General features: G+C 37.4%; 1 protein-coding gene across 1 annotated transcript in view; it reads right to left on the bottom strand.

The window, feature by feature from the left end:
* Nucleotides 1-13,841, bottom strand: part of RASSF8 (Ras association domain family member 8) — a 136,007-nt gene that overhangs the window by 121,424 nt on the left and 742 nt on the right. The window lies entirely within an intron of this gene.

Raw genomic sequence — 13,841 nt, 5'->3', positions numbered from 1 at the left:
CATGCAATTGAAGGGAATTAAACAATTCACACTTCTCAGAGTGATTGTTTTAGGCTATCTGTAGTCTTCGGAAAATACTGCATCAGTTAAATTCTTTTTACACCTCCATGGTTGTGGAGAAACTTTGGAAGTCAGTCTGTCAGATGATAAGCACCATATAAGAACCTATACAGAATAGAATAAGAAGCATAATTCTTAAGTGAAAATTTACATTCTGGAACATCCCTTAGATGACAAATATTTGATGAAAATATTAAGGAACCATTTTTACAATATAGGTAGAAATAGCTATGACTGACAGCATTAATAAAACAAACAAACAAACGATATAAAAAGTAGCCTACATGTTACATTGTAATACAACCTAGTACCAAGTCAGTTTTCAAATCCCGAATCAGGAATAAAATTTTAAAAAAGAAACACCACTACAGTTCTTGAAAGGGGACATTGTAATGTGTTTATAGTGCAAGCTAGCAAACAGATCCATTGACAATTCTCAGGAAATAAAGGACTCAGTCTCACATTCAGCTCTGTATGGGCAGACTTCTATGCCCACATGGAATTTATTGCAGGAGTAGCATTTTAGTTTGCATTCAAAGAGTAAGGGTTGTACAAGATTAGGCAGAGTATACTGTATTATTCATATATAAAGAGGTTTAATCCCTGCTTTAAAAAGACTCAATCTAACGTCAATTAAGATTAATGGAAAGACTTCAGATGACTTTATTGGGTGTTCGATTGAGTCTTAAGTGCAAACGTTAACTTAACGACAGTGCCTCAATAATTAGTCAAAGTCCGATTTTCTTTATTAAAAACTAGTTTACAGAAGTCAGTCTAACCTGGGAATACTCATCCTCCCCTTTTAAAAAGGAGGTCTAGGGATAGTAGATTTTCATGATAAAAAAGGATTCTTATACTCTGCAAGATTATTCTCAAATTCAGTTTGGTCTAGTAATACACACAATACATGAGTCAAATACAATACAAAATAACACTGGGGTTTGGTTACTAGTTCTTAATGCACTCCATCTCACAGAAAAAAACAATGCAGAAGTTTCAGCACAGGGAGTTGGTGCCTAGCTACTACAATGATTGGCAAATACAGTGGTGTTACTTACACACACAGCAACAGCTAGGATCAACAAGGTGCACTAACAATGCAGTAATATAAAGTACAACCTCCTTAATTTGCACTAATGGTACGGACACTGATTGCAAATTAGCACAGCTGTGCTAATTCAAATGAGCTATGTCACTGAACAACCAAATCACAAGACTTTGACAGTTGTGGTTTATTTACTGTCAAATATTTTGTAAACAATAACAATCTTAGTAATTTGCGAACTCATACCAGCTCTTTACTATTAAATATTGGTAAGAGTCAGAAAGAGGCCAACATGTATATGTGCAAAAGTACACATTAGCCATGTTTATGTTTGCAAAGTTCTACTTTATTACAGAGACCACTTGCTAGAATTTATGTTGCTGATATGATCTCTCATTTGGCTTGAATGTGCATTTGTCAATAATTGGTCCTGTAGACTAACAGTTAACCAAAAGTCAAAACCAATAAATGTGTATACATAAAACTGTGGCTCAGTGCTCAAATACTGCAGTGATGAGCACTACAGAACACACCAAGAGAGATGAAAGAGAAGTGGTAGTTACACAACTGGAATCAACTAACGATCAGGAAATCAAGGTTTTAACATTTATTTAGGATCTGTGAAAAGTGTTCCAATTTCTTTTTTTGGGCGGGGGAAAGGAAGAGACTGAAATTTGGCAGCTATCTTTTGCCGCTATCATTAAGCTGCTTTGCAAGTACAAGCCATACGTCTCCTGTTTTATCACCTGTTTCAATATTGTTCTTTGGTTTTGTTTACCTGGGCAGGGATCTCACACAGTGCTCTGGCACACGGCCTGTTTTATTGTACTTTCCATAGCCCATGAAAGTACTTGACTTATTTCTCCTCAAAGTTCTGCCAATTTGAAAGGAAGATAGTTACTGTTATGAATACAGAGCACATCCCCTCCTTGCTCTAAATGACAGTGTTATTTTATTTCCACCCCTTATCCAAGTACAAGCTGCCTTGAAGTTTGTGTCATTCAATGAAAGCAGATGCATTAAATTAACAGTTGAAAAGTATTTAACAGATTCACATTTCCTCCCACTTCCCAGCACTACTGACCATAGTCATCAGCAAAAGGTCAACTGATGATTTACATGATTTCTCTACAATGCTAATTATCATTTATATTGTGGCAGTGCATAGAGCACCAGTCATGGACCAGGACCCCACTGTACAGACAGAATGAAAAGACTCTCCCTATCCCACAGTTTAAACATTAGGTGTTTGCATCTAATAACCATTTAAGTCTACAGTCAGTAAACACTGGGTCAACTGTACACTTTATACCAGAGGATGAGGAAAGAAAAGAAGGCCTTGCAGTTAAGTCATTGCACTAGGACTCAAGAGATGAGGTTTCAGATCCTGGTTCTGTCTCACACACTCCTTGTGGCCTTGGCAAGTCCCATGGGACTACACCACAAAAAAAGGAGACCCACAACAGTGAGTCTCAAAGCTCAAGTCAACTGAATTAGGCTTGCAGGGTTCACACTACAGGCTATAAATAGCAGTGTAGACATTTGGGCTTGGGCTTTGAAACCCATCAAGAGGGGTAGTCTCAAAGCCCAGGCTCCAGCCCAAGCCTGAATGTCTACAATGCTATTTTTAGCCCAGCAGCCACATCCTGAGTTACATGCAGTATTCTGATTTATTTAAGAAACAAGATCCAAATTAAAGATAGGGAAAGGGGAGACAACCCATCAGTTGTCAAGTTGTGACATCATTATCCACCCTCTTCACCTTAAAGCTGGAGTAACCTCCTGGCGTAACAGATGGGAACACAGAGAGGGTGAGATATCCTGGCCATCACAGAATAAACCTCCCTTCTTGTTATACTTCTCTTTGCATTCACACTGCAGGTAAAGAGAGGTTTCTGCTGCATGGCTTCATGCGAACATGAGCAAGAGAAAGAAATTTACTTTCTTAAAAATAGTACATAATTGTATGCTATTTCACTCAGACAGGTTATGCTGGCAAATAATGAAGAGGTTCATTTGAAATCATGTCATCCAAAGCAAAATACAAGTTGTTCAAGACATCTGAAATACTTGTACAATCTCTCAGATAACAACTGGTCAGAAGGTACTCTGTTCTCTAATGACATTGACTGTTACAGACACATTCAGTGGTGAAAATCTAAAGAGCGTATCAATAGAGTTGAAAGCATTTCCTGAATGCATATATTTAAATATTCATACCAACATCTCACACACAAAATCTAGTCATCCACTTTTGCCCCACTCACACATTAAAGTAAATATTTTATGATATTACAAAAGTGGAGACAAGCAATTGGACTAGAGGAACAATTCAGACAAACAGGTTGAAAGTATGCAGTGTTGTTATAGCCATGTTGGTCCCGTTAGAGAGACAATGTGGGTGATGTAATATCTTTTATTAGACCAATTTATGTTGGTGACAGAGACTAGTTATCGAGCTTACACAGAGCTGAAGACCTCTGTTTAAGCATGAAAATTTGTCTCTCTCACCACCAGAAGTTGATCCAATAAAAAAATATCACCTCATGCACCTTGTCTCTCTGACAGGCTGAAAGAGCAGTTCTCAAGCAATTCAGAAGCCATGTGTTTGAGATGGATGATCCTGCAAACACTTTCACATGTGTTGAACCTTAAGCATGTGATCAATTCGATTAAAGTCTACGATGATTTGGGGCAATCATAAATCTTACTCACGAACAAAGGTTTGTAATTCAGTGAAAGGGCAAAGCTTTTCATTGTTATTCAGACATAGCAAAGATGTTTTTTCGATCTTTCATGAAAAATGTCAGTTGCTGGAAAAAATGTAGTTAGCTTCTTTAGATTCAAGATGTAGGTCCACGATTTTAAGTCATGTTTACCTGATAAAGCTGTTGTCCCAAGAATCATGAGCGTGCAAACCAATGGAAACTGTCCATACAAACTGTCTCACGTTTAAGCGGACTGAGGTACAAAAGCAACACAGGCCTGGTAGACAGATCTGGGAGCAGGTACATAGCTCAGTAACATGGGGATTATTAATGGAGAATATTTGTTACTTCTCCCTAAATCAAGTCTGATGCTCAGTTTTTCAGCATGAATAAAGTATATTTTGTTTTCCATGCCTCTCTCCTGAGACTACCAATATAAGAATCAATATGAAACAATTGTGGCAATTTTTGTAATCTATAAACGTGAATGAGACCAACTCATTTGACATTGATTGCAGGACAGCAATCAAATGGTAACAAATTTAGGTCATTATATTGACCTAGGTAGTATCTGAACTAGTGACCTAGAGGTGAACAACTTAATAGCTTCTTCCATTCCCAGTCTTACGAACCATATAGTCACACAATGTCACTTTTTTGGTATAATTAAGGTCCGAATCAATCTTTTATTATAGTTTAGGACTCACAGGTATTCCAAGTCATGGAGACAAATAAGAGCTGAAGAAACTGATTCTTATTTTTCCATTGTTCACAGCTGTAAATAAAACACACACAGGAACGTGCTTAGCTAAAATATTCCGTTTTCTAAAATAGTTTTCAGGATTATTTTCCAAGGAGAATGCTTGATTTTTTTGAGAGAGTTGAGCTTCAGTAATTAATATCGGTAAGTGGGAAGAATTCCTTAGAGAGTTCTTAAACCAACGCGGATATTTATTCTTAGAGTAGTTCATGTTTTATCTGAGGAGGAGATGGAGATGTTGGCATTTGAATTTTGATGTTGTTAGTTTATTTTTATTTATTTTTTATCCCTGGCACTTAGTGGTTCTTTCCCCCACATTCCCCTTCTATTTATACAACAATGATTTTGATATGAATAATCTGTCATAACTTTTTGCCAGATACCAGGAGTATCTCAATTGCTATTTTATTTTCCCCCATACTGAAATCCACCCCATCCAATCCATTTTCTTCTGCATTTGTCACCCTATGATATGTATTTTTCATCTGTTTTTATTAGCATGTCCTACAACTGAGGGTGCAAAATAGCTTCAATTAAAATGCTCTTCCCTCTGATATGGGGTTAATTCTCAAGATCTAGGGTTAATTTGGGGGAGGTAAAAGTGGAAATGTATGCTGTTTCTTACCCATCATTATTGATCAATATTATTGTGTGGCATGTAAAGTAATATATATATGGAAAATATTTACACACCATAGTAATTTTTGTATTAAAATAAAATTAATTCAAGGCAAAGTGGTACAATACCATGTATGAATTTGTAAAACAGAGCGAGTTAACACTTACAAGAAGTCATTTGAAAAATAAACAAAGGTGGAAAATGAAAGGAAAACCACAGAAAAATGAAACACATAATTTTATCAAGTACACAAAAAGGTCAGCGAAGGACCTAAGAGAAAAAAATTGCTAAAGTGTTCTTTGCTTTACTTTTTTTCCCCCCAAGGAAGGTGAAGAGACCTGCTAGAAAAAAACAAGTCGCCTCAGAGGAAGGAGAGAGAACATATGCTGGAGGAAGTGAGGACTATGACAAAAAGAGGCACTCAAGAGATTATCCATATATATTATGTACATCTCCTAGTAAAAGAAATGGAAAAAAGTTCAGGATACATCAGAGCAGAAAAGGATTGACTGTGCTGCTGAATGCACTGAGCACACCAACAGTGCACTAATTAAAAGTGTTAACAGACCAATAGCAGGTGCAATGTGGAATCAACAGTGAGGGCATTAAGAAGATTCAGCACACATTATAAAAGGCAGACTATACAGTAAATAAGTAATCTGATAACAGAGACCTGAAAGATATGTGGGAGAGGAGATTTACAATGGATAAAGAAAGTGTGGTATAATGAATGGGGCACTCATATGGGAGACTTGAATTCCATTTCTGACTCTGCTACAACCTGCTGTGTGACCTTGGGCCTCTAGGTGCTACTGTAATACAAACAGTAATAGTAACAACTGAAGATGCTCAGATATTGAGGTCAGCAGTTTGACAGGGAGAATATGATTATTAACCTGAAAGAGATCAGATAAGCACACAAAACCTCTTGCCCATTTACATCTACAAGACTGAGCTGGAAATCTCTCAATAGGATACCATACACACGTCCTCCCATCTGAAAATACTACAGTGAATGTTGTTCTTATGGTATTTTGGAACTTCTAGTCCCAGCCAAAAAAAAAAAAAAAAATCAGATGTGAAAAAAAATGCCACTTGGATATTTCCGAATATAAAAGGGTTTCTTTTATTTCAGTTCCAGAGGTATAAAAAATGGGTCTGTTCCTTACGCTGCTTGGCCAATCCCTAGTAGACCGTGATGAGAATTGGTATTTGGAATCAAAAGTTCTTCACCTTCCTATAAGATCAAGGACCACTGGAATCCTGTGGTAATAAGTCCAAGTTCTGTAGCAAGATTCCTGAGGTTGTGCCACACTGACTGACTTCACAAAACTATTTTACCATACACCAGTCCTTGAAACTATGATCTAATCCAGGGGTTCTCAAACTTCATTGCACTGCAATCCTCTTCTGACAACAAAAATGACTTCATGACCCCAGGAGGAGGGGCCTAAGCCCACCCAAGCCCCACTGCCCCAGGTGGGAGGGCCAAAGCCCATGCCCCCCCACTCTGGGCAGGGGGGGGCCCAAAGCTGAAACTCAAGGGCTTCAGCCCCAGGCAGGGCATCTGCAACCTGAGCCCTAATGCCCAGGGCTGATGCCCTCAGGCTTTGGCTTCGGCACTGGGGCTTGGGCTTCAGCCCCGGACTCCAGCAAGTCTAAGCCAGTCCTGGCAACCCCATTCAAAGGGGGTCGTAACTCACTTTGGGGTCTCAACCCACAGTTTGAGAACCACTGCTCTAATCAATTTCAGCATGCAGTTTTTGCTTGCTAGCTTATGCAGAGAGAGCAAGCAAATGAAAAACAGCTTGCTTAGCTTTCAGGGCTACCAAGTACATCAGAACATGGCATTACAATAAGGGTGCAAATATTTACCTATTTTATAATTTGCCACAAAGTTCTTTTTTTGGAGAAGCAAAGCACAACTAGGTTTAATGTATTCTGTCACTTACAGTCTAAAGCCAAAATGAAAGTTAATTTTGTGTAGCAGAGTTAAACAGCTTGCGGCTATCTTATTAGTTATTGGACTGAAAGAAGATGCCACAAAATAATTGTTAAAAACACAGTAATTTCCAGTCAGACTATTCTGTAGACTCTTGCTAATTCATCCTTGGTTTGCCTACAGTTCTGGAGTTTGAACAATGTTTCTAGCAAAGGGTTTCACCACAAAATCAGATCGCCTCTCTCCAATCCAACAGTGAGATGGAAGCATTGCACAACACTCAGCTGCTGTTCTCCAATAGTTTCTTTGCTCATCAGTACTGTTTGAAACACATGGCCTGCACAGGGTGTCCAATCTACATCACAGAAGTTCTTTACTTAGTAAAGGTCTGATCTGACTCCTAATGAAATCAATGAAAAGTCTTCCACTGACTTCAGCGGGAGTTGGAGTAGGTCCAATGAAAGCAGATATGGCACACACACAGGGAGCAGCACTGATGAGTAAGGTGTTTAAAAAAAAAAAGTCACTTTCTGACTGACAAGTACAAAGACACTTTCCCCGCCATATGTTTCTATTTGAATGTTAACACGAGTACCTAAAGTAATTAATTAATATTGCTTGCTATGGATGTTAGCGTTAAGTTTGTATGGCTAGCAATATTAACTAATAGCACATTTAAACAACTCCTATCTAGATTGCTAGCTACTTTAAAAAAAAAAAATTAACTCTGGCCTTTTTCCACCTTTCGCCCCCAGGAATATAGTGATGTGTACACACTGGATAACTTTCCGGTTTTTTGCCTTTTCATTATTTCTTCTGCCTGGATTCTGAGTCTAAAGGAACCAAGGTGATGGTTTGCTTGAATCCTCTGCTTAAGCCTAGAGTGATGAATCTCACAGCTTCTCACTCCAAAACCTCCTTTGTGTGCTGTACGAGGATATGTAACTCGGTATGATTTGGGAGTATGAAGCTTTTTTAGAGTTTTTCCATTTTTGTTGTCTGCTAGCTAAGGTTAAATAGAGTTAACAATTTATGTTGCTGGCTGGCATGGTTAAATTTTCTGTACGTAAGTATTAATGCTGCTGGGTAGTTATTGTAAGCCTAATTATTGTGAGGTGTTTTCGTATGAGTGTTATTTTTTAATGTTCAATCTTAACAGAACATCACCATCGAAATGTCCAGAAAAATCTACTCATTATTTGTAAAAATGGATTAATACCTACCTCTTACCTACCTGAAGTACAAGAATGTGAAGTGACTTGCTCTCAGTCACGCAGTAATCTAATGGCAGCACTGGGAATAGAACGTAAGTGTCCTATGTCCCAATCCAGTGCTCTATCCTATAAACCACACTACTTTTTTTTTTTTTATTAATTAAAGTGTGTACACTTTTTGCAAGTGGAAGTTTCCCCTGCCCCTCAACTCCCACAGCTTTATGGAACAGCTGAATTTAATTATAAAGCCACAATTTAAAAGGGGAAGAAAAAAAAAAAAAAAGGTTTCTGGGAAGATTCCAAATCCCTTTTAAAAACAGAAGTCTGAAACACTGTTAAGTGATTTAAACGTCTAGTGACCAGAATATATTATTCTCTAATTTCCTTTCAATTCAGTTGAAGTAATGCAGTACTTTAAACTTCCAAATGTGAAAGAAAGCACCGAAACGGCCCCAGCTACTTCAGAACTGGATGATCCAGAGTCATAAGAGAGGTAACAACACGTTAAGTATTGTTGCAATGAAAGAGCTAATAATACACAAGGTTATCAGAACAATACATTTGCCCTATTAAATGAATTCAGACTACCAATTTGAACCTAGGGACAAAGGCAAAGAAAATTCAGGGAGAAAAGAACGGTATCTGTACATCTACATTCACTCAACAGAGCAACAGGGAAATAAATATATAATTAAAATTCTGAAGCAAATGTTAAATCCCACTATCTTAAAATACTAGAGAGAGAACTTCACTACAGCAGCCACCTGAAAGACGGACCCACCCACTGAATGGATAAAAGTCACATGAAAATTCTAAATCAGGAAGTCAACAAATATAAAGGCAAAGGCCAATAACATTCAGAGTTACCTGCATGGTATGGAGTTTATTTTGGAATTTCATCTTCATATAAAAAGTATCATAAAAGTCTTGGGAACTTAAGTACCTTCTTTACTGAAGGTGTTCTCCCATCAATGTGCACACAATTCCCACTAGCACTAAGAGCAGGAGACTGGACCCTCTACAGACAAATAAGTAATGTGAATAGGTTAATACATCAAGGTTGCTGACCCCAAATGTTCAAAAATGATGAAGTGTAGTTGTAGCCATGTTGATCCCAGGACACTAACCAACAGAAGTTGATCTGATAAAAGATATTAGCTCACATAATCAGCTGACTCCAGGAACGGGGAATTTAAGTGAAACACCAAATAAAAAAAAAAAAAAATCACAAAACTCAAGATAAAATCTTGGTTAGTAGCACTGCAATATACAGACAGACAAACTGATTGAGAAAATATAGTTGATAAATATGTAGCTTATACAATTCAACAGAGAAAAATAAACACAAAGAAGAAATATCTTCCATGCTCAAACTGGGAAGACGATAAAAGAATTAACTGGGATTATTAAAGTTTAAAGGACTTTTTGTTTCACAAGGTCTTTGGCAGAATGTGTTGGTTTTATGAGGATTTTCATTAATATTGTTTGATTTTTAAATCCATATGATTTTTTGTAAGCATTTGGGATACTTAGCCAATAATATTATATAAATACAATTCTAGTATTAGCAAAATATATGTATAATTAATCATTTAAATTATGAAAGGAGAGGGCATCCCTACATGGCCTGTTTTTTTTTTCTTCTCTTCTCATTCTAATAATGCCATGTAAAGTAAAGAACAAATTATTTACATAAATAAAATAGAGCACAATACCACCAGGAACTAGGTAAAGTCAATATTATATCAAAAGGCATCCTTACAAAGAGCCTCATCCTTCCTTACTGAAAAGGGATTTTGAAGATCTTAGCACTGATAAAATAGGGAATGTTTAAATGCTATCTTCCCTCTAGGTGGTCCTCCAAAGTAGGTTCCATTTCCAGATGTAATTGCTTGTCAGCCCTAACTGGATGTCTGAACAGTCTCCGATAGTTCTGTAAAGTACTTAAACAGCTGGATGGTACAGACCACTGAAACTAAACTCTTTTTTCTCTTGCCATGGCTCTCTTTCACTGCCTTCCTTTGAAGTCTATGCCACTGAGGAATCAACAACAGCTGAATAACATGTGTTATCATACAACATTGAATGCAACAACAATACTGCACAGCAAGACATTTTGTTCAATAATCCTGGACTGTAGGAAGAACTGAGATTTATTTTGTTGGGGATAATCCCTTTTTCAAACACAATATTAGAGTAAACAAGACAAGCTAAATTAAAAGGTGACTTGATTACAGTAATGCATTATGCATATGAAATGCAACAATCCATTTTTTCCTTAAAACGTACAGAAGTGTTTCCTACTGAACCGCTGCTTAAATCCTTACAGGCAAATTCCAAACAAAGTCTTCACTTATTTGTGGCAACATAAAACTGAAAATTTTCAATGATATGAATGAAAGCATTACAGACTGATGGAGCTGTAATTACGGTGGGAGATTCACTGAATACTCACTTCAGGGGCTGTAGATAATCCCATTTTCCTGTCCCATCTAGAGCAAATTCTGTGCTCTCATCTCAACATCTAAAAGCCCAGAGTATCACAGGACTATCACACAACTTGACGCCGGCCTGTAGAAAGAACCATATATTCTGCCAATGCACAAAAGATTTAGGCAAACTCCTCTTAATGTCAAAAAGGAGACAATAATTTCAATTTCCTTTCACCAACTGGAAATAGTTCCGAGTTAGTTATGGGCAAAATTTTCAATTGTGGATACCTAAAGTTAGACCTCTGAATGAAAGTCAGGCCACTTATTTCGGTGCCTCAGTTTGAATACTTTGGTCTAACTTTCCAGGTAGAATTCGGGGTTCTGACAGCATGAGATGATGTCATCCCTACAGCTAAAGATGACAGTGATTCAAGTCTAAAGGTGTTCCATGCATACAATATTGTGGTCGGATTCTGCAAAAACTTACTCCTGTAACCAGTTCCCCAAACACTACATCATCAGAATCTATATGATGACTGATCCTAAACCTTGCAGAAAAGCAAACATTTGAGATTACAGCCTATCTTCAATGCACCCTTAAGGCTCAGAAACCAGAAGGCAATACAAAGAACCCCAAATGTATTAATTTTTTAAAATCTCATGATTTTCAAGCCAATCTCATTGGGACATGACTCAATAAGATCAGAAATTGTATGCATCAGAGTTGATGGCAACAGTCCAGTTCCTAGCGGACATTTCTTCACACTGCAATTTGGACTAACAAGTCTCCTTTCTGCAGTGTCTGCAAAGAAGCTAAGAAATAAGAATGGAACTATTCCTTCGGTACAGGTTTGAGAGACGCAGATGGGGTATTATGAGTAAGTATGCACTGATCTGTCAAAGCCATGCCTGCTCTGTGGATAAAAAGAACTTCTGTCTCAAGTGTCTCAAGCCAACACTAAATTCCCATCATCTCATATACTGTATATTACTTTCAAATCATAAAGTAAACTGTGTGCATCGGGAATTTTTCTACTTTGCAGCTTTATAAAACACAATATAGTGCATGAACACACATGGAATATTCTAAAAATATGGTTCCTCAACTAGTATTCTAAGGCACTGTCATTTTTAAACAAATACTGTATACTAACAAATTTGCATGCAGTCGCTTTCAACAAGTGATCTTAAGAGTAATTTACAGACATGAATGGAAAGCTCAACACCATCTCAGGTACAGATGGGTACTGTCTATGTAAAGCTCCCACTGCCATTCAAGGCAGAAGCAGAAACAGAATCCATGCTCTTTCAGATTTCTGGAGACACCACCAATGAATAGAGTCCAATATATAGTTTAAAAAGATTCACAAACTTGTTGCCAACAGCATTTACTATGTTCCCGATCTGTCTTCTGTGAACCCATTCAGAGTTTTTCCTTTTTGTCTCCTGCATGCTCTGTACAGCCAAAGAACCATCTTTTTATTAGCTGACTAGTTTAAATAAGCAGGGTCAGCTTCAATGGGGATTTTTTCTCTTTTGGGGGAGTGAGGGGAGAAGGGAGGAAGTGGATTTACAGGTTCTTATATAGCTGTAGAAACTGCATTACACAAATTATTTTGTTATTCAGTAGTATGTCTTTCAGAACAACTCTGCGAATGAGACAATCATTTCTGTTCCCCAAGGAGAGAACCATTGTGCTGTCTTTCATTGAAAGGATTGCTTTTTTATGACTTAGTAATTTTTTAAATGTCAAGTCTTACCTATTTTATAATAAAATTTTAAAACTAAACAAAATTTATTTGCTGAAAATATTGACCCACTCCCCTACCCCTTTTCCCACAAAAAATGAGAAGGGAGACAACAAATCAATCCGTAATGACATTTTCTGAAAATATATACAGTGGGTTATGCAACAGAACCAAGATTAAAACTGACTGGTTCAATTCTAGGTAAAGTAGTCAGCATTTTATTCATGAATTATACAATTTTTTTCTAAAATAATATAATCAGACCATCAGGTTAGTGTTCTCTGTTAGTCATAACACAACAAACTAAAAAAAAAATCTTTAATCAGGTATCTTCATAGAAATCAATAGATAATTGGTTTATTTTCTCTCTACAGTTCAGGGCATATTTAATTTTAACTAGAGGTGCTGCCTATGGAGGGTGCAGAATATAGTAAAGCACAAGCCAGACTTCATAACCCACAGTTCAGCAAACTTTGTCATGGATGTAATTAGCATCTGGTGATTTTTGTTATTATGTCAAGCTTTGATATCTTTGCAAGGGTCCAAATGCAAGACAGGTGTTATTCTACAGAGCATGCCAAACATGTACCCTCGATCTCCTTCATATTTACAACACTGATCAAATCCAAGGGTAATATTGACCTGCAATTTAATGTGTGGCTCTGTTGGTCACATCAAAATGACATTTGATTGAGAAGCAAAAGGAGTTAGCACACAGAAGTATATGACTCAAAAACTTAAGAAAAAATGTATTCCATATCAAGAAATCACCAATAGCCACAGACCTTTACAACAATCTTCACTACTGCATAAACCAAGGACCAAAATCCGCCTCCTTACCCCTTAAAGTTCCAAGCCTTGTTATTGTAAATGATTCACTCAAGCTTTCCTCACACTGTTCCTAAAATCTGATCCACTCCCTGCTGGCAAAACAGATTTACTTATAATCTTTTTTTGTTCCCCCCCCTACTAGCAGAGAGAGGGGGCAGGGGAGAGGAATAAGAAAGATTAATCATCAAATAAATCGTCACTGCCTGGACAGGAAAAAAACAAAACAGTCCACGTTGCGAAGAAGAAATCTTCCTAATTTCCATTCAATGGAAGACAGAAAGAAAGAAAGAAAGACAGAACCAGAGATTCCTCTGCTCAGCAAAAGTGGCCTCTAACCTCTCTTTTCAAGGACACAGAAAAATACCTCTTACTTTTTAAGACCTGTATGCGGCTGCTATAGGAGACAGAAGATACAAGGAGCACGGGGGAGGGGACAAAACTGCAAGGAGGCAGGAAAAGGTGAAATAGAAGGGGAGAGGAAA

The sequence above is a fragment of the Trachemys scripta genome, chromosome 1 (assembly GCF_013100865.1).
Source record: "Trachemys scripta elegans isolate TJP31775 chromosome 1, CAS_Tse_1.0, whole genome shotgun sequence".
In the NCBI taxonomy this organism is placed as follows: domain Eukaryota; kingdom Metazoa; phylum Chordata; order Testudines; family Emydidae; genus Trachemys; species Trachemys scripta.
The sequence above is the reverse complement of the archived record's forward strand: the minus strand, read 5'-3'. Positions and strand labels throughout refer to the sequence as shown.